General features: G+C 42.4%; 1 protein-coding gene across 9 annotated transcripts in view; it reads left to right on the top strand.

Annotated features, from left to right (window-relative positions):
* The window catches only part of OXR1 (oxidation resistance 1), a 341,306-nt gene that overhangs the window by 213,531 nt on the left and 108,649 nt on the right, over positions 1-19,126 (top strand). The window lies entirely within an intron of this gene.

Below are 19,126 nucleotides of genomic sequence, written 5' to 3' on the forward strand. Positions count from 1 at the left end.
GAGTAACCACTTTGATTTTTAATGGCATGCAGCAGATGGAATTCATTATTGACTTCATAAATAAATAATAATCCAGAACAAATTAATTTTTAAAAGTCATATTACTCAAAGTAATTACCAGTGCTAAGGTCTTTTATAATATTAACTGTGAGGAATATGTAATATAGTTTATCAGTGTTCGTGAACTGTAATGCTGAATCAAATGTTCCATATCAAGTTAGGTGGAAAAATAGTATGCATAATCCACAGATTTTATTTTCCAAGTCAGAATATCATTGCTTTTATTTTGGTAATTTCAAAAGCAGTTGTTTGTTTATGAAATTATAATAATATGTGCTTTTAATAAGAACTACATCAGCAAATCAATTCCATGCTAACAGTTCAGTCTTTGAAATCATTTGAGGGCTGGTTAATTTTTTTTAATATTCCTATTTTATTCTATTCCTATTTTAACAAGTCCTAATTTGTTTTGGTTGAAAACTATTTCCTTTTGGGTTATAAATGTCTGTAAAATGGCCAAATCACAAGGTATGATGAGGAGTAGTGCTAGCATTCAACCCTCTGTACTTCTAAATTTTGCGCCGTTTGGTGAAATCCAGTGGTGAAATCCCTGGGATTTCATGTTTTCTCTAGAAAGGTATTGGAATAACATTCTAGCATTGTAGCATTCTAGTTTTGGTCCTTCTCAGGGCCCCAAGGAGTTTTACTTGGCAAAACATACTGAAAAGACCACTTGACTTCTATGTTTGCTCTACTCAAAGGCAGAGCAGTAGTTCAGAAATGGACTATAATTTCCGCAAGCACCTTCTCACTTTATTTTATTCTTCTCCTTCTCTTGTTTGCTATTTCCTTTCATCTCTATATATTTGGCAAGCTTATTATCTCTGTTTTGGCAATCAACAGTTTAATAAGTGCAGGGCCTGCCCAGTTCTAGACTTTGACCAGTGCTCACTAATCTTTATTATGAAGCCAGACTGAAATGAGTCCAGGCTGAAGTGGTATGAGGCACAGGTACAGTTGCCTGAGAGACTGCTGGGAATTGTAGCCCAAATGATAATAATGTTGGCATTTGTTAAGCACTTACTATGTGCCAAGCACTGTTCTAAGCACTAGGGTAGATACAAGGTAATCGGGTTGTCCTACATAGGCCTCAAAGTCTTCATCCCCATTTTACAGATAAGGTAACAGAGGCACAGAAAAGTTAAGTGACTTGCCCAAGGTTACACAGCGGACAAGCGACAGAGCCGGGATTAGAACCCATGACCTCTGCCTCCCAAGCCCATGCTCTTTCCACTAAGCTATGCTGCTTCTCTAGTTTCCCATATGGAATACTTTCCCTGCCACTGAAGTGCCATGTTGTGACTCCTCCAGGCTAAATCGATCAATCAATCCTATTTATTGAACACTTACTTTGTGTAGAGCACTGTACTAAGCGCTTGGGAGAGTACCATATAACAGAGTTGGAAGACACATTCCTTGCCCATCTAGAGAGGGAGACAGACATTAATATAAATTAATAAGTTATAGATAAAAAACAAATGGGGGAGCAGAAGAGGGTGGAGAAACAGCCTGACCTAGTGGCAAGGGCACAGGCTTCAGGTATCAAAAGGATCTGGGTTCCAATCCCAGACCTGCCACTTGTCTGGTGTGTGACCTTGGATGTCACTTAACTTCTCTGTGCCTCAGTTACCTCATCTGTAAAATGAGGATTAGGATTGTGAGCCCCATGGTGGGGCCTGATCATCTTGTATCTAATCCAGTGTTTAGTACAGTACTTGGCATATAGTAACCACTTAACAAACGTCATTAAAAAAAGAGTTGAAGGGAGAATAGGATTTCTTTGATGTTCTCCAAACTTGACTGGATTCACCTTGATGGAGGCCTAATCTAGATCCAGCCCAATCTAGTATTAATAATAATAATGATAATTTTGGCATTTGTTAAGTGCTTACTATGTGTCAGGCACTGTACTAAGCGCTAGGATGTACTAGCAAATCTGGTTGGATACAGTCCCTGTCCCACTTGGGGCTCACAGTCTCAATCCCCATTTTCTAGATGAGATAACTGAAGCCCAGAGAAGTGAAATAACTTGCCACAGCAGGCATGTGGAGAAGCAGTGTGGCTTAGTGGAAAGAGCACGGGCTTGGGAATCAGAGGTCATGGATTCTAATCCCAGCTCCTCTGCTTGTCAGCTGTGTGACTTTAGGCAGGTCACTTAACTTGAGGCCTTCCCAGATTCAGCTTCCCCTTTTCCCTCTGCTCCCTCTGCTGCCTCTCTGCCCTCCCTTCACCTCCCCTCAGCTAAGCGCCCTTTCCCCCCTTTCCCTCTGCCCTCCCCCTTTCCCTTCCCTCCCTAAGCACTGTGCTCATCTGCTCATTTGTTATATATTTTTATTATCTTATTCATTTGTTAATGAGGTAATACATCCCCTTGATTCTATTTATTGCTATTGTTTTTGTCTGTCTCCCCCAGTTAGACTGTAAACCGCATCAATGGGCAGGGATTGTCTCTATCTGTTGCCTAATTATACATTCCAAGTGCTTAGTACAGTGCTCTGCACATAGTAAGCGCTCAGTAAAAAATACTATTCTCTGGGCCTCAGTTGCCTCATCTGTAAAATGGGGATTAAGACTGTGAGCCCCATGTAGGACAACCTGATCACCTTGTATCCCTCCACGCTTAGACGGTGATTTGCACATAGTAAAGGCACTTAAACAAATATCATCACTGTCATCATCATGTGGCAGAGCTGGGATTAGAACTCATGACTTTCTGACTCCCAGACCCATGCTCTATCCACTACACCATGTTACTGCTTCCCATGTCTTGAGGCCCACAGTACTAAACATGCTTGAATTGTTTTCTGATTTGTTTTAAGACCACATTGCATTTTACACCCCTTCTTAACAGCGTTGGCAACCCTTCCCTGTCTGTTCTCTTCATATAGTCAATGAGCACCTTTCCTATTTCCTCTTCTGGATCATTGCTATTACATACCTTGGTCTTGGGGCTGATCCTTGTGGGAAACCACTAACTCTGGAGCTCTGAGTTGCTGTTTAATCCTTAATTACTGTGCTTTGGGTAAACCTGCCAAATGGTTATGCACCCACTGAACAGATGAATTTAGTGTTTTGTCATGGGTCTAAATTAACTTTGGAATGATAAGGACAAAGTTGTCTTTGTTTGACAGGGGACAGGGAAGGCTGACCTTGTTAACTGATAGGCAACTTGAGAAGAAGTCAAGTTCACTCCTTGACTGAAGCCAGGTCGGTTCTTACTTCCCCTTCCCTGCCTCTCCTAAGTGCCAGCTTTCACTTGCCAGATGGGTGTATATAACATACTTCTAGCTGTGGTACTAGCTTGTTGATATTATAGGGGGTCTATTTGTGTAGTGCGGTCTACCGAGCAGAATCATTTGGGCTTTGACAGCTTGTCTAAGGAAAGATTTAGTGGATTCTGTTCCAGTTTGGGATCTTTTTATTTTCTTTAAAGTTATTTTTTAAGCTCTTATGTGCCAAGCACTGTAGTAAACGCTGGAGTAGATAGAAGATAAGCTGGTGGGACACAGTCCGTGTCCCACATGTGACTCACAGTCTTATTCCCCAATTTTCAGATGAAGGAACTGAGACACAGAGAAGTAAGAGACTCTCCCAAGGTCTGCAAGTGACAAGTGACAGACCTGGTATTCATTCATTCAGTAGTATTTATTGAGCGCTTACTATGTGCAGAGCACTGTAATAAGTGCTTGGAATCTACAATTTGGCAACAGAGAGACAATCCCTGCCCAATGATGGGCCCAGGTCCCCTGACTCCAAGACCCGTGCTCTTTCTGCTAGACCTCATCACTACTTTTTGCTTCCGTCCTATTTATATATCAGTTCACTCTGGCAGGAAAGCATTTGCTTTTAAGGAATCAGTTATGCCGCAAAACCTAAGGTGCTACGAGTGTTTACAAATTGACCTTTCTAGAGTCTTTCAATCAGTAACATTGACTGAATGCCTATTGAGTGCTGAGCACTTTGGAGAATGAAATAGAATTGGTAGACATAATCTGTGCCCTCAAAGAACTGGATATTATGAAAGACAGACACTAAAATAACTTAAAGGTAGGAGGAGGAAGGAAATGGAAATACGTTCTTGAGCTAGTTCTTGGTCCCAACTTCAACTTTCAACCCTTTCTTACTTCTTTCTTTCTGAATAGCAACTGAATAAAGACGCATAACCGCCTTCTCCTGAACACATTATCCAACCTCGGCTTCAGTGACACTGTCCTCTCCTCTTTCTCTTCCTATCTCTCTGGCTGTTCATTCTCAGTCTCTTTTGAGGACTCTTCTGCCTCCCACCCCACAATTATGGGAGTCCCTCAAGGTTCAGTTCTGGGTCCCCTTCCATTCTCCATTTACGCTCATTCCCTTGGAGAACTCATCTACTCCCCATGTCTTTTCATTCATTCAATATTCAATAGTATTTATTGAGCGCTTACTATGTGCAGAGCACTGTACTAAGCGCTTGGAATGTACAAATCAGTAACAGATAGAGACAGTCCCTGCCCTTTGATGGGCTTACAGTCTAATCGGGGGAGACGGACAGACAAGAACAATAGCAATAAATAGAATCAAGGGGATGAACCTCTCATTAAAACAATAGCAAATAAATGGAATCAAGGCGATGTACATTTCATTAATAAAATAAATAGAGTAATGACAAAATAAATAGGGTAATGGTCTTCAACTTCCACCTCTATGCAGATGATTCCCAAATCTACATCTTCAGCATCTTCACATTTCATCCTGCCTTCAGGACATCTCTACTTGGATGTCCTGCCGACATCTCAAATTTAAGCTGGGGTGAGAACCCAGGTCCCTCTGACTCCTAGGCCCATGCTTTATCTACTAGGCCATGCTGCTTCTGTTTCCTTGTGAAATAGCTGAAGTTATTGACATATCTCTAAGAATGAGCCACTATTATAATGGTGGTATTTTAGATTTGCCTAGCTCCCTTTCATATTTCAGAGCTTAAAAGATGGTGGTTTTTTTTTTTTTTTACCAACCTTTTATATGGAAAGACAGGGCATGGGGTTTCTTTCCTGTAGAAGTACAGACCATTCTCCTATAACAAGTGTTGTCTGGATATAACATGATGCATTGTTGGAAGAAATACTTTTGCATATGCATAAATGGCTGCATATCTAACATCAGTTTTTGATAACACAATTCCTGCATTAAAGGAGGCCTGACTGTATTGCATTTTAAAACTGCATTCCATGGTTATCTGCTTAACAAAACTGTGGATAACTTAGAAAAATATTTTAAGAAGGAGCATGGTCTAGTGGACAAAGCATGGGCTTGGGAATCAGAAGGATCTAGGTTCTAATCCCAGCTACACCACTTGTCTGCTGTGTGACCTTGGTCAAGTCACTTCACTTCCTCTGTGCCTGTTACCTCATCTGTAAAATGAGAATTGAGACTGTGAGCCCCACATGGGACAGGGACTGTGTCCAACTCGATCTGCTTGTATCTGCCCCAGCGCTTAGTACAGTGGCTGGCACGTAATAAGTGCTTAACAAATATGATGATGATGGCATTTCTTAAGCGCTTTCTATGTACCAAACACTGTTCTAAATGCTGGACACTGTTCTAAGTGCTGGATAAATAACACTAATAGTAATCAGTCAGTGGTATTTGAGTGCTTACTATGTGCACAGCACTGTACTAAGCCTTTGGGAGGGTACACAGCAGACCTGTTCCCTGCCCATAATAAGTTTACAGTCTAGAGATGTCTAGGGTTGGGGAAGCGATTGAGATAGGGTCCTTCCTCAACAGTGACTTTTGCTTTCCATTGGAGAACAAAATCATGTGGCAAAACCACAGGATCCCAAACCCTCTTAGGGAAGTAACTGTGGTGCAGAATACTTAAAAAAAAAAACACAAAACCAACAAGCAAACAAAAAAAATTGCAGCTTCAGAATGTTACAGTGCACCTGATATATAATAATAATAATACTAATTATGATACTCGTTATGTGCTTACTATGTGCCAAGCACTGTTCTAAGCACTGGGTAGGATACAAGTTATTCAGGTCGGACACAGTCCCTGTCCACATGGGGCTCACAGTCTTATCCCCATTTTACAGATGAGGGAACTGTAGCACAGAGAAGTGAAGCAACTTGCCCAAGGTCACATAGAATTGTGGAGGAGCCTGGATTAGAACCCAGCTCCTTCTGACTCCCAGCCCATGCTCCATATACCAATAAGCCACATATTTGAAGATGTTTGTTGATGTGGACTTCAGTTGGAAGTAGTAACATATTAAAGAGGTCTTTAGGCTGTATTCAAAACATATCTGTTTGAAAAAAAAAACAACAAACACTTTTGTTCCACACCAGGGTGACTCCAGAAATTTGTTTTACTGCCTCTTACAATCAGTTCTCTCATAGCATTTCTGGGCTATCAGGGATTGGGCATCTCCCTTGTGCTAATGATGGAAAACTTTGTGGATGTATGTCAAGTGACAAGCAGATGGACAAGAAGTGTGTGAGTCAGTGACAGATCCAAAAATAGAGCTTTTGTGTATTGATTCCTGGGCCAAAGTCATTGGCCATCCCATTCCCTCTGAGCCCATCTTCATGGTAGGAAGATGTACAGGCATATATCCAGTGCTTAGAACAGTGCTTGGTACATAGTAAATGCTTAACAATTACCATTTTATTATTTTGTCATCCCTTCCATACCCAGTGCCTGGTCTAGTGGATAGAGCATGTGTCTGGGAGTCAGAAGGACCTGGGTTTTCTAATCCCGGCTCTGCTACTTGTCTGTTGTATGACCTTGGGCAAGTCATTTCAATTCTCTGGACCTCCATTAACTCATCTGTAAAACGTGGATTAAGACTATGACCTCCATGTGGGAGAGGGACTGTGTCTAATCTGATTAGTTTGTATCCGCCCCACTGCTTAGAAACAGTGCCTGGTACTTACCGTAATTATTATTATTATTATTATTATCTTTCCATAGTTAATTATCTTTCCATAGTTAATAGTATAGTTTTAAATAAAATCTATAAGGATCATATTTGTTAATCAATCAATGTTATTCATTGAGCACTTCCTGTGTTCAGAGCGCTTGGGGAAAATACAACGTTCATTCATTTATTTAATTTTACTTATTGAACGCTTACTGGGTGTAGAACACTGTACTAAGTGCTTGGAAAGTATAATATAGCAATAAAGAGAGACAATCCCTGAATTGGTAGACATGACTCCTGCCCATAAGGAGCTTATAGTCTACAGTAGGGGGTAGAAATTAAAATGGAGTGGGAATAGGGGCAATAGAAGTTTAATGCTATTTATGTGAATATGAAAACAAAGCATGAGTTGATTTACTCTTAAATAGGAGTAATTCATTTGTCAATTGACTGGTCTAGAGAAACATTCATGCCTAGGGAGTTTGGCTGTCTTAAATACTCTACTTAATTTCTTCTGGATCTGGGTCATGAACAGGCTGAGAAGTCTGCTGTTACGTCTTGACTTTTGTGTAAGGGGCCCTACCTTTCTCTCTTCTCTTGAACTTAATGAATGACTCTGGACCTCTCCCCCTCTCTAAACTGTAAGCTTGCTATGGGCAGGGAACATGTTTGCTAATTCTGATGTACTCTCCAAAGCACTTAATTCAGTGTTTTGCATGTAGTAAATGCTCAGTAAATACCATCAATTGATTTATTGGGCGTATTATAGCGAGTACATATAACCAGGTCAGACCCAAGAAAGGAGCATGTGCTTAATCCTTTTCTGGTTTGGGGCCATCTTAACTCCTGGAACAATGAAGCTGAATACACTTGATTCACGCATACTGGTTGCCTCTAAGGGCTGCTGGAATTCGTAGACTCAGTGGGCCTGGGCACTTCATTATTTAGTTACTTTTATATGTATCATGTGCTTACTGTGTACCAAGCACTAGAATAATTGATGACTATGTCTCCAGTGGGTAATGAGGGATGAGCCCTGGTCCTGAGACTTTGATCAGATTCTTGGCCTTGAAGGAATTGTTTGTAGCCATAGTCACTTGTTTACTCACCCTTCCCAATCGTGCTCCCCCTGAAGCACCTCAGAGGGGACAGGGATGCAGTCTATTGTGAACTGCCTCCCAAGGGTTTTTTACGTGCAGGAGACGTGTATGGCCGTATTGACCTTAGGACAGCGGCAGTGCTGGACCACACCTCCGCAGACGGCTGCCCTGGGATCCATGGCAATCTTTGCTGCCCACATCAGCCAGCTATTTTTCAGCTTCCCTGCCGACAGCAGGTTGGTTGGAATCACTTTGTCCTGCATCTCTTTGAGAAGTCATTCCCAGATGGCTATTTCTTTTCTTGGTCTTGAGTGGAAATAAACCCCATAAGCTTGGGCCTAGAATATCTAGAGATTTTAAAGGCAAATATTTGAATTCTTTCTTTTAGTGTGTTAAGTGACCCAGATATGCTGGTGAAAGACAGTATCTATATCTTCTATGGACTGTAAGCTCCCTCTAGACTAAAAGCTCGTTATGGGCAGGGAACATGTCAATTTACTGTTGTATTGTACTCTCCCTAGCACTCATTACAGTGCTATGCAAACAGAAGCCCTCAATAAATACGATTGAATGAATAGATAGCTTTTCCTGATAGCTCCCCAGTTGATCACTATGTATGTGTTACCCCCCACAGAAGGGTGAAATCATTTACCTTAAATTTGGCAGGTTTACAAAAGACCATCAGGGCATCTACTAAGAATTATTCATTCAATAGTATTTATTGAGCGCTTACTATGTGCAGAGCACTGTACTAAGCGCTTGGAATGTACAAATCGGCAACAGATACAGTCCCTGCCCTTTGACGGGCTTACAGTCTAATCAGGGGAGACAGGCAGACAAGAACAATGGCAATAAACAGAGTCAAGGGGAAGAACATCTCATTAAAACAATGGCAAATAAATAGAATCAGGGTGATGTACATCTCATTAAACAAAATAAATAGGGTGATGAAGATATATGCAGTTGAGCGGAGTGGATTATAAAAGAATTATAAAAGTATTATAAAAGAATTATAAAAAAGAATTATAAAAAGAGGGTATCAAACCTCTCTGAAGAAGTCAGGAAAAAAGCATTTTTTTGCCACAAGTTTTACTGGACATTGAATATGATTCATCCAGAATAGAGTTTAAGCTTTTGATTAAAGGAAATTTAGCCATCTAACTAGCAGTTCTGTTGGAGTTAAATATGATAACTAATGATTAATGATCTAAGGCCAGTAACTCCTTCCACAAAATTCAGTTTGAAGACCATAATTACTGAACATTGTCAATACAGTGAACATCAATAGAACTAATTTTAAGACCCAACAGTAATTCACCTTTGTAAAAATCCTCACTCTGTAAATAAAAAGACAAAAAAAAAAATCAAACCAATTAGAGCACTGAGATACTGCATGAGAAACCCAGGGAAAGACCAATCAAAAACAATTATTGAGCAAAGCTCCTCACCCTTGGCTTCAAAGCTCTCTATCACCTTGCCCCCTCCTACCTCACCTCGCTTCTCTCTTTCTATAGCGCAGCCTGCACACTGCACTCCTCTGGTGTTAACCTTCTCACTGTTCTTCGTTCACACCTGTCCTCCCGTCCACCCCTGGCCCATGTTTTACCTCTGGCCTGGATTGCCCTCCTTCCTCGCAGCCGCCAACCTAGCACACTTTCCCCCCTTCAAAGCTCTATTGAAAGTTCACGTCCTCCAGGAGGCCTTCCCAGACAGAAACCCCCTTTTCCTCGGCTCCTCCTCCCCTCCCCATTGACTCGATTCCCTCCCTCTGCTCTACCCCCTTCCCTGCCCCACAGCACTTGGGTATATGTACATATTTATTATTCTATTCACTTTATTAATGATGTGTACAAATAATATATTGATATTATTGATGTCTGTTTACTTGTCTTGAGGTCTGTCTCCCCCTTCTAGACTGTGAGCCCGTTGCTGGGTAGGCATTGTCTCTGTTGCTGAATTGTACTTTTCAGGTGCTTAGTGCAGTGCTCTGCACACAGTAAGTGCTCAATAAATATGATTGAATGAATGAATGAATCAGTCAATGATATTTATTGTGCGCTTACTGGGTGCAGAGAGTTATAGTAAGCGCTTTTATCACCTGAATAAGAATGGATCTTTGAAATTTCTGTATAACACACTGCATCGTGTACTGAACTAAAAACTGTAAACCATCCCTCTGCCTGTGCTTTTAAAGACTATGCCCCTTCACCCTTTTTTCTTTTTTTTTGGTATTTGTTAAATGTTTACTCTGTGCCTGGCACTGTACTAAGTGCTGGACTTAATATATAAGTATCTTTAGGAGGTTTTGCCTTAGTAGCGGCATGGCTCAATGGAAAGAACCCAGGCTTGCGAGTCAGAGATCATGGGTTCTAATCCTGGCTCCACCTCTTGTCAACTGTGTGACTTTGGCCAAGTCACTTCACTTCTCTGGGCCTCAGTGACCTCATCTGTCAAATGGGGATTGAGACTGTGAGCCCCACATGGGACAGGGACTGTGTCCAACCCAATCTGCTTGTATCCTCCCCAGCGCTTAGTACAGTGCTTGGCACATCATTAAGTCCTTAACAAATACCATTATTATTATTATTATTAAATGCTTTTTTCTTTAGTGATCAAATTAAAGAGGAAAAAATCCGAGCACTTTTGGAGGTGATAAAAGAAGGTAGGTAAAATAAACAGATGGAATAGTACTGTAATCGGTGCAAAGTTAAATATTGAAATAAACACAAGGACTTTTGAACCTCCCTTCTATTGAGAGGAATTTGGGGCCCTAGAGAATGGTGGATTGTAATCTGGAAGGGGTGGAGGACAGGGAGGATATTCTATCTAAGGAAAAGCATGAGGATAATTAGGGAGGCCAGTCCAATTAGAGAACAACAACTATGTGAGACTAACTCCCTCAGGAAGAGGATGAGGGATAAGAGGCAGAGTGAGAGTGATCCTGAGTGGATGATGTGGTCGATACTAAATGGAAATTTGATCTTGACATGCTTCTGCTCCATCTATCTGGGAGGCAGGATACTGGGATCTAATTCTTCTTTTTTCTTTTTTTTTTAATATTATTTGCTAAGTGCTTACTATGTGTTAGGCACTGTATTGAGGACTGCAATAGACACAAGTTAATCAGGTTGGACATAGCTCCTGTCCCGCATAAGGCTCACAGTCTTAATCCCCATCTGTAATTGAAGCATAGATAAGTTAAGTGACTTGCCCAAGGTTACACAACAGAAAAGTGGAGGAGCTGAGATTAGAACCCAGGTCCTTCTGACTCCCAGGCCTCTGCTCTAGCCATTAGGCTGCACTAATTCTGATTGTCTCATTGATTATCTGGGTAGCTTGAGCCACCAAGTTTTTGGGAGAGTTTCTTGATTTTCTTGGACACCTCAAGATAGAGATGCTGCTATTTTCTCCATTGGCTATACTTGGGTGGGTTGGATACATGCAAACTTGTCGTATTATGAGACCTCTTCAACCATGTTCTCTCCTTTCTCACGTTTTCCTCCCTTGGGACTTTAGAACATAATGTTATTTTTTTTATCTGAGGTTTTGAAAAGCATGGATTTGGAGGGGATTGAAGAAAAGGCAAGGATCTGGATAAAATTAACTGGGAATCCTAGATTAATCAATCATATTTCATTCATTCAATCGTATTTAGTGAGTGCTTACTGTGTGCAGGGCACTCTACTAAGTGCTTGGGAGAATACAGTTGGTAGACTGTAGGTCCACAAGGAGCTTACAGTCTAGATTGGTTGTTGAATGAAAATTATTTTTAATTCAGCATAAAAGAAATCTTGAGGATTTCTTGAGGATTTTTTTATTGCCCAACAATAAATATGAGCACTGAAATACCCATATTAAATGAATATGGTTTCATCAAAATTCCATCACTTATAAAATGTGAACAACATGTTGACTTTTCAAAAATCATGAAAAAAATCTAATAGAGAACCCACAGTTAATTGTGCTTTCTTATCCAATTCAAGCCTCAGAATCATCTTCAAACCATCAAACATTTTGTGCTTCTGTAATCAAAAGGTGAGAGACCAAAAATACTACAAAACTGAAAAGAAAATGAAATTGGAAACAGAGAGGCCTTTTTAATCCTCCTCTCCCAAAAGGGACAAAATGCATACAACTATTATGGGCATTAATGCTACTGATTGTTTCCCTAAGGGCAATCTGTAGATATAGTCCTGGAAGTCAGAGTTCTTGGGAGCTTTGAGCTTCCATTATTGGGCAGAGGAAAGGTACATAATGAACCAATGAGGCATGCCTTCAGACTTTTATAATGGCTTTGAGGAGAGGAAAAACCATTCCTTCAGCTGAGGAAACAGAAAAGAGGTTCCTCCGGTAATTGGTTTATGCTTTGTTCTGAACAATGTGTCATTCATTGTTAAGTATTATTTATGCCTTTTTGTGTATCATGAAATCATTATCTGCTATCTGCATGGATTCTGGCTAAATTGCTTTGGTCCATCATCTAAGTATACATTTTCAAATTGTCACCTGTTTTTATTGACATTACTTATAAATAAAAACCCCTCTTTTTGTTTTGCTGATTTTATCAATAGCCTTTCAGGAACCTGGTAGCTATCTTGAGCAGTCTGAATGTAGCAAATTGTTAAATGAATTTTTTTATTATCTAATAGCAGTTTGTCATTGATTAACAATTATTCTGTTTTGGGCTTCCTAGCCTAGATGACCTTTCTACTGTAGTGAAGGAAAAAGTTTAGCGAAGTTTTTGTGTCTTAGTGCATCCTAAAGGCAGTCTTCAACTGAGTTATAGGTTCTGTTACAAAAGTGGCAGGTTTTATTGCAACTCAGGAGGCTTTGTCATAAGTGGCAGCTGACTGAAATCTTGGTTGAACAGAGGATTGGCTAGCTAAGATGACCACCTAAATTTTAGCCACCATTATGGTGTCCAAGCCACAGAAGTAGAAGGTGGTAAAGGAGGGAGTGTGGCCACTGTACATTTTTAAATGGTCTGAATTTTTGTTTACTGGTCTGGAGCTGGTGGAGGATGGAGTGGGGAGGGAAATTGCTCTAAATAGCCCTGTAATTATGACGAATTGGGAAACAGCCTGGACTAGTGGATAAAACATGGGCCTGAGAGCCAGAAAACCTGGCTTCTTATCCCGGATCTGCCATTATCCTGCTGTGGACTTTGGGCAAGTTAACTTCCCTGTGGGATTTCCTCAACTGGAAAGTGGAGATTCAATGCCTCTTCTCCCTTCTACTTAGACAATGAACTCCATATGGGACTGGGACAGTATTCTGCTGGATATACTAGTATCTTCCTAAGCACTTTTAGCACTTACAACAGTGCAGGACACATAGTAAGCTCTTAACAAATACCATAAAAAACTGTGGCACTTGAAATGTTCAAAAGTTACATTGTTTATTGTTTGAATATGTCTTCCCTTGTTTCTCTCCTCTCTCTGCTCTCCCAAGTTTACACTCCTTGTAGGCCAAGACTGTCTTTAATTAATTTTTCCTATACTCCCAAGTGCCAAGAACACCATTGCATAACTTTACAGATGCTCAACAAATACAAAGGAGCATGATAACTTCTAAAACAGAAGCTAGCATGTTGAATCAAGGGAATTCCACAATAACACAGAGCAATAGAACTAGTAAAGATAATTTGATATTGAGAACAGTGTGTACTTTATTGTTGTTTGATATTTAAGCTTTGAACGATCCAGGCCTAGCCTGGGGGTTTCAAACCCATGGAGCTGAAGTAGTCAAAATCGAACAGTGGCAGACTAGTTCTGGCTGTTTGGTCTATCTCTGTTTTGGGCCTGGTGCTCATCTGACTCTGAAGTGAGCCCAGATCACACCATAGCAGTGGACAGAGCATGGGACTGGGAGTCAAAAGGACCTGGGTTCTAGTCCTGATTCAACCACTTGTGTGCTCTGTGACCTTGGGTAAGTCACTTCACTTCTCTGTGCCTCAGTTATCTTATCTGTAAAATGAGGGTTGAGACTGTGAGCCCCACAGCGTGGCATAGCAGACTAGTTCTGGCTGTTTGGTCTATCTCTGTTTTGGGCCTGGTACTCATCTGACTCTGAAGTGAGCCCAGATTCACCATAGCAGTGGATAGAGCAAGGGCCCGGGAGTCAGAAGGTCATGGGTTCTAATCCTGGCTCGGCCACTTGTCTGTTGTGTGGCCTTGGGTAAGTCACTTCACTTCTCTGTGCCTCAGTTACCTCATCTGTAAAATGGGGGTTAAGACGGTGAGCTCTGTGCAGGACAGAGACTTTGTCCAATCTTATTTCCTTGTGTTCATTCAATTGTATTTGTTGAGCGCCTACTATGTGTGGAGCACTGAACTAAGCTCTTACCACTGAAATAAGCACTTACCTACCCTAGTCCTTAGTACAGTGCCTGGAACATAGCACTTAATAAATACCAGAATTATTATTATTATGTGGGACAGGGACTGTGGCCAACCTGAGTAGCTTGTATCTACCCCACTGCTTAGTACAGTGCCTGACACATAGATATAACAAATATCAGTTTTTTTTAAAAAGCCACATTACCTAGTGGAAAGAGCACAGGATGAGAAGTCAGAATGGTTTCCGGAAGGAAGGACATCTTCATGGAGAGTGATCCTGCTATTTGGCAAATTTCTCCAAGATAGTCCATCTAGATGGTGCTTTTTTTTTTACCATCCCAGCTCTTCCTCTGAGATGTTTATGCTCCAGCTTGGCAGGGGATTCCAAGAAGAGGTGGGCCTTTTCCCATGGCAGGGTGGGACTTCTACTGATCTCCCCTGAACCAGGAGCCAGCTCTCTGAGCTCCCCTTTTCCACCTTACTCCCCCACCAAGGACCAGAGAGCCACAAGCCATGCAAGCTCGGCGGTGGCTGGGATTGGGCATGGAGGTAGCGGGGCAAGAAGTCGGACATGACAGTGCCTAGGACTTAAAGACCCCCACAGTAGACAGCATGGGGGATCAATGGGGCAGAGCTAGGAACTCAGTCCCTCTCCAGCCCCACGATTCTACAAAAACCATTGGCAAATATCATCGTAGCATACAGGTCATGGAAAATATCATCATGGCTCTGGTATGTGTGGGTGAGGTGGGGGCAGGAACTTAGATGGGAGCGGGGCTTTTTTAACTTTTTTTTGTGGATTTTATAAAGCTTCAGAAAATGCAAACTGTAAAGCACTGACCAAAAATATCTTGTCTTGCCTCGCCCACGCATACAGATAGATCCTCCGGGTGCAGGGCAGAGGCTGGGGCAGCGGCCAACCACACTTTCTGCAACTGACTCGCTTTCCCTTCTGCCCCACTTTCTGATTTCTCAAGTCCCAGGACCCAAAACGAGGCCCCTGACAAAGTCGGTTCCCCTTTGGCTGGTTGGACCAGCTGGAAGCCCTCTATCTTGATTGGGAGACCCCTCCTACCCTCCCCAAGGACATGACACAAATCAGGGGAGACCCCCAGACCCTTCTTGTCATTCCTTTGGGCCAGAGACTAAGACTGCAGGACTCCGACTGGGGTGATTTGTGCTCCAGGGCTGCCTAGCAGAGGACATGAGTCAGCCGCTCCAACTTCGTTGCCTCCCTGGCCGCAGGGGTGACCTCTTGGGGCATGTGGTTGAGGTCCACGAGCTCTCAGTCACCCACTCCCAAAGCAGAATGCAAGGTACTGTTTCTGAGTGAGGACTAAGGGGGCACTCACTCACTGGAGCAGGTCAGCCCTTATTCCCTGGGCTGGAATTCCAAATGAGAGAGGTCAGGGCCACCACCCCTATCCTATCTGCAGCCATGTTTCTAGTTATTACTGTAAAGGAACCCCTAGGGAGTCCTCCAATGGGACCAATCTGAATCTCAGGCCAAGCTCATGGAATTCTTGCCCAGCCTGAACACGCAGAACTGAGCCCACAAGGGGTTTACATCGGCCGAGGACCTCAATTTAATCATATTTTATTGAGTGTTTCCTGTGTGCAAAGCACTGTACTAAGTGCTTAACTCAGTGCAGAAGGCTAGATCCTATGCGTTCAGTTCTAGGCTGGCCCAGAACCAGACTGGGCCTTAATGTTTTCTCTCTCCTGCCATTTCTCACTGAGTTCCTTGAGTGAGTTGTCTACACCTGATACTTCCATTTTCCTCTCCTCCAACTCTCCTCCTTGCCCCCACGCAATCTGGCTTCCACCCCTGTCATTCCACAGAAATGGCCCTCCTTAAGGTCAGCAATGACATCCTTGTCATATTCAACAGCCACTATTCCATCCTAATCCTCCTCAACTTCTCAGCTGCTTCCGACGCTGTGGATGACCTCCTTTTCCTGGAAATTTCCTGGCAAGGGCTGGCTCTTGGTTCAGGGGAGATCAGTAGAAGTCCCACCCTGCCATGAGAAAAGATCCACCCCCTCTTGGAAACCCCTGCCAAGCTGGAGCATAAAGGTAGGAGCAGAACCAGGAGAGGAATAGTGTCAGTGAAGCCAAGGTTGGTCAGTCTCTTTTGCAGGGTCCTTTTTTGCCTCCCACTCCCTTATTGTGGGAGTCCCTCAAAGGTCAGTTTTTGGTCCCCTTCTAAAATCCATCTAATAATAATTTGGTATAACTACCCAAGCTCCATGGAGAACACATTCCCTCCCATGACTACAACTACCAGCTCTATGCTGATGATTTCCAAATCTACATCTCCAGCCCTGACCTCTCTCCTTCTCTGTGGGCTCACATTTCCTCCTGCCTCAGGACATGTCTACTTGGATGTCCTGCTGACACCTCAAACTTAACATGTCCAAAACAGAACTCCTCATGTTCCCACCTAAACCCTGACATCATTTGACTTTCTGATCACAGTAGATAACATCACTACCCTCCCTGTCTCACAAGTCCATAACCTTGGTATCATCCTTAATTCATCTCTGTCATTCAACCCACAAATTCATTCTGTCTCCAAGCCCTGTCAGTTCTTGCTTCACAACTTCTCCTCCAAGAGGCCTTCCCAGACTAAGCCCCACTTTTCCTCATCTCCCACTCCCTTCTCTGTTGCCCCGACTTGTTCCCTTGGCTCTTCACCACCCCCACTGCCAGCACTTATGTAATTTTATTTATTTGAATTGATGTCTTTTTATTTGAATTGATGTTTTTTTACGAGATGTTCTTCCCCTTGACTCTATTTATTGCCATTGTTCTTGTCTGTCTCCCCCAATTAGACTGTAAGCCCGTCAAACGGCAGGGACTGTCTCTATCTGTTGCTGACTTGTTCATTCCAAGCGCTTAGTACAGTGCTCTGCACATAGTATGCACTCAATAAATACTATTGAATGAATAAATGTCTGTAGCCCCCACATCTAGACTGTGAGCTCACTGTGGGCAGGGAATGTCACTGTTTATTGTTGTATTGTCCTTTCCCAAGCACTTAGTAAAATGTTCAGCATGCAGTGAGTGCTTAATAAATATGATTGAATGAATTAACATCTCTAAAATCCACCCTTCCCTCTCCATCCAAATTGCTACTACACCGGTCCAGGCATTTATATCCCTCCTTGACTACTGCATCTGCATCCTCACGGACCTCCCTGCCTCCTGTCTCTCACCACTCTAATCCTTCCTTACTTCATTCTGTTTCCCAGATCATTTGTCTTAAAAAAAAGAAAAATAGTCCACATCCCCCTTCTACTCCTTAAGAACCTCCAGTATTGGTCCATCAACCTCTGCATCAAATAGAAACTCCTTACCATCCATTTTAAAGCACTCAATCAGCTCTCTTCTTTCTTTTTTTTTATGATATTCATTAAGCACTTACCGTGTGCCAGGCATTGTAATAATAATGTTCGTATTTGTTAAGCGCTTACTATGTTCTAAGCGCTGGGTAATCAGGTAATCAGGTAATGCAGGGTAATCAGGTTGTCCCACGTGGGGTTCACAGCCTTAATCCCCATTTTACAGATGAGAGAATTGAGGCCCAGAGAAGTTAAGTGACTTGCCCACCGTCACACAGCTGATGAGTGGCAGAGCTGGGATTCGAACCCATGACCTCTGGCTCCCAAGCCCGTGCTCTTTCCACTAAGCCACGCTGCTTCTCTACATTGTACATTGTACAAAGTGCTGGGGTAGAGACAAGCTAATCAGATTGGGTACAGTCCATGGGGCTCACAGTCTTAATCCCCATTTTACAGATGAGGGAACTGAGGCACAGAGAAGTGATGTGACTTTCCCAAGATCACAGAGCAGACAAGATTAGAACTCAGGCCTTCCGACTTCCAGAACCATACTCTTTCCCCCATCTCTGACCTTATCTTGTTGATTTCCTATCATAACTCAGCCTACACTCTTTGCCCCCTAATGCCAACGGTTCACCGACTATCTCACCACCAACCCCTTGCCCACATTCTCCCTCTGACCTGGAATTCCCTCTCTCTCCATTACAACATAACACCACTCTCAAAGCCCTCCCAAAATCACATTTTCTTCAAAAGGCCTTCCCCACCTAAGCCCTTATCTCCCCTATCCCCACTGACTTTGGGGTCACCAAGGCACTGGGATCTGAACCCTTTAAGAACTCGATATCCACCCCAACCGCAGTCCCATAGCACTCATGTACATCTCCATTATTCATTTTAATGTCTGTCTCCCACTCTAGACTGTAAGCTCCTTATAGGTAGGGAACGTGTTTACACTCTGTTATATGGTACTTTCTTAAGTGCCTAGTTCAGTGCTCTAATAGTAAGGGCTCAATAAATTTAATTGGAATGTGTCTACCAAGTCTGTTATATCATGCTCTTACTACACTGCTGTGTAAACAGCACTTAAATAGCATTGATTGATTTATTGATTAATGCTTATCTGGGATTTTAAACTGTGTGTTCTGATTAGGAATTTCTGGTTCTTTTGGAGACCCTTTCAGTCCCTCTCAGATATCACTAGGCTTGCCCTTCCTTAACCTGCCTCCTCCACTTCCATCTCCGTGAATAATAATAATAATTGTGCTATTTAAGCACTTACTATGTGCCAGGCACTGTACTAAGCGCTGGGGTGGATACAAGCGAATCAGGTTGGACATATCCCCTTTCCCACGTGGGGCTCACAGTTTCAATCCCCATTT

Source organism: Ornithorhynchus anatinus, chromosome 4 (genome assembly GCF_004115215.2).
Source record: "Ornithorhynchus anatinus isolate Pmale09 chromosome 4, mOrnAna1.pri.v4, whole genome shotgun sequence".
Taxonomy (NCBI): domain Eukaryota; kingdom Metazoa; phylum Chordata; class Mammalia; order Monotremata; family Ornithorhynchidae; genus Ornithorhynchus; species Ornithorhynchus anatinus.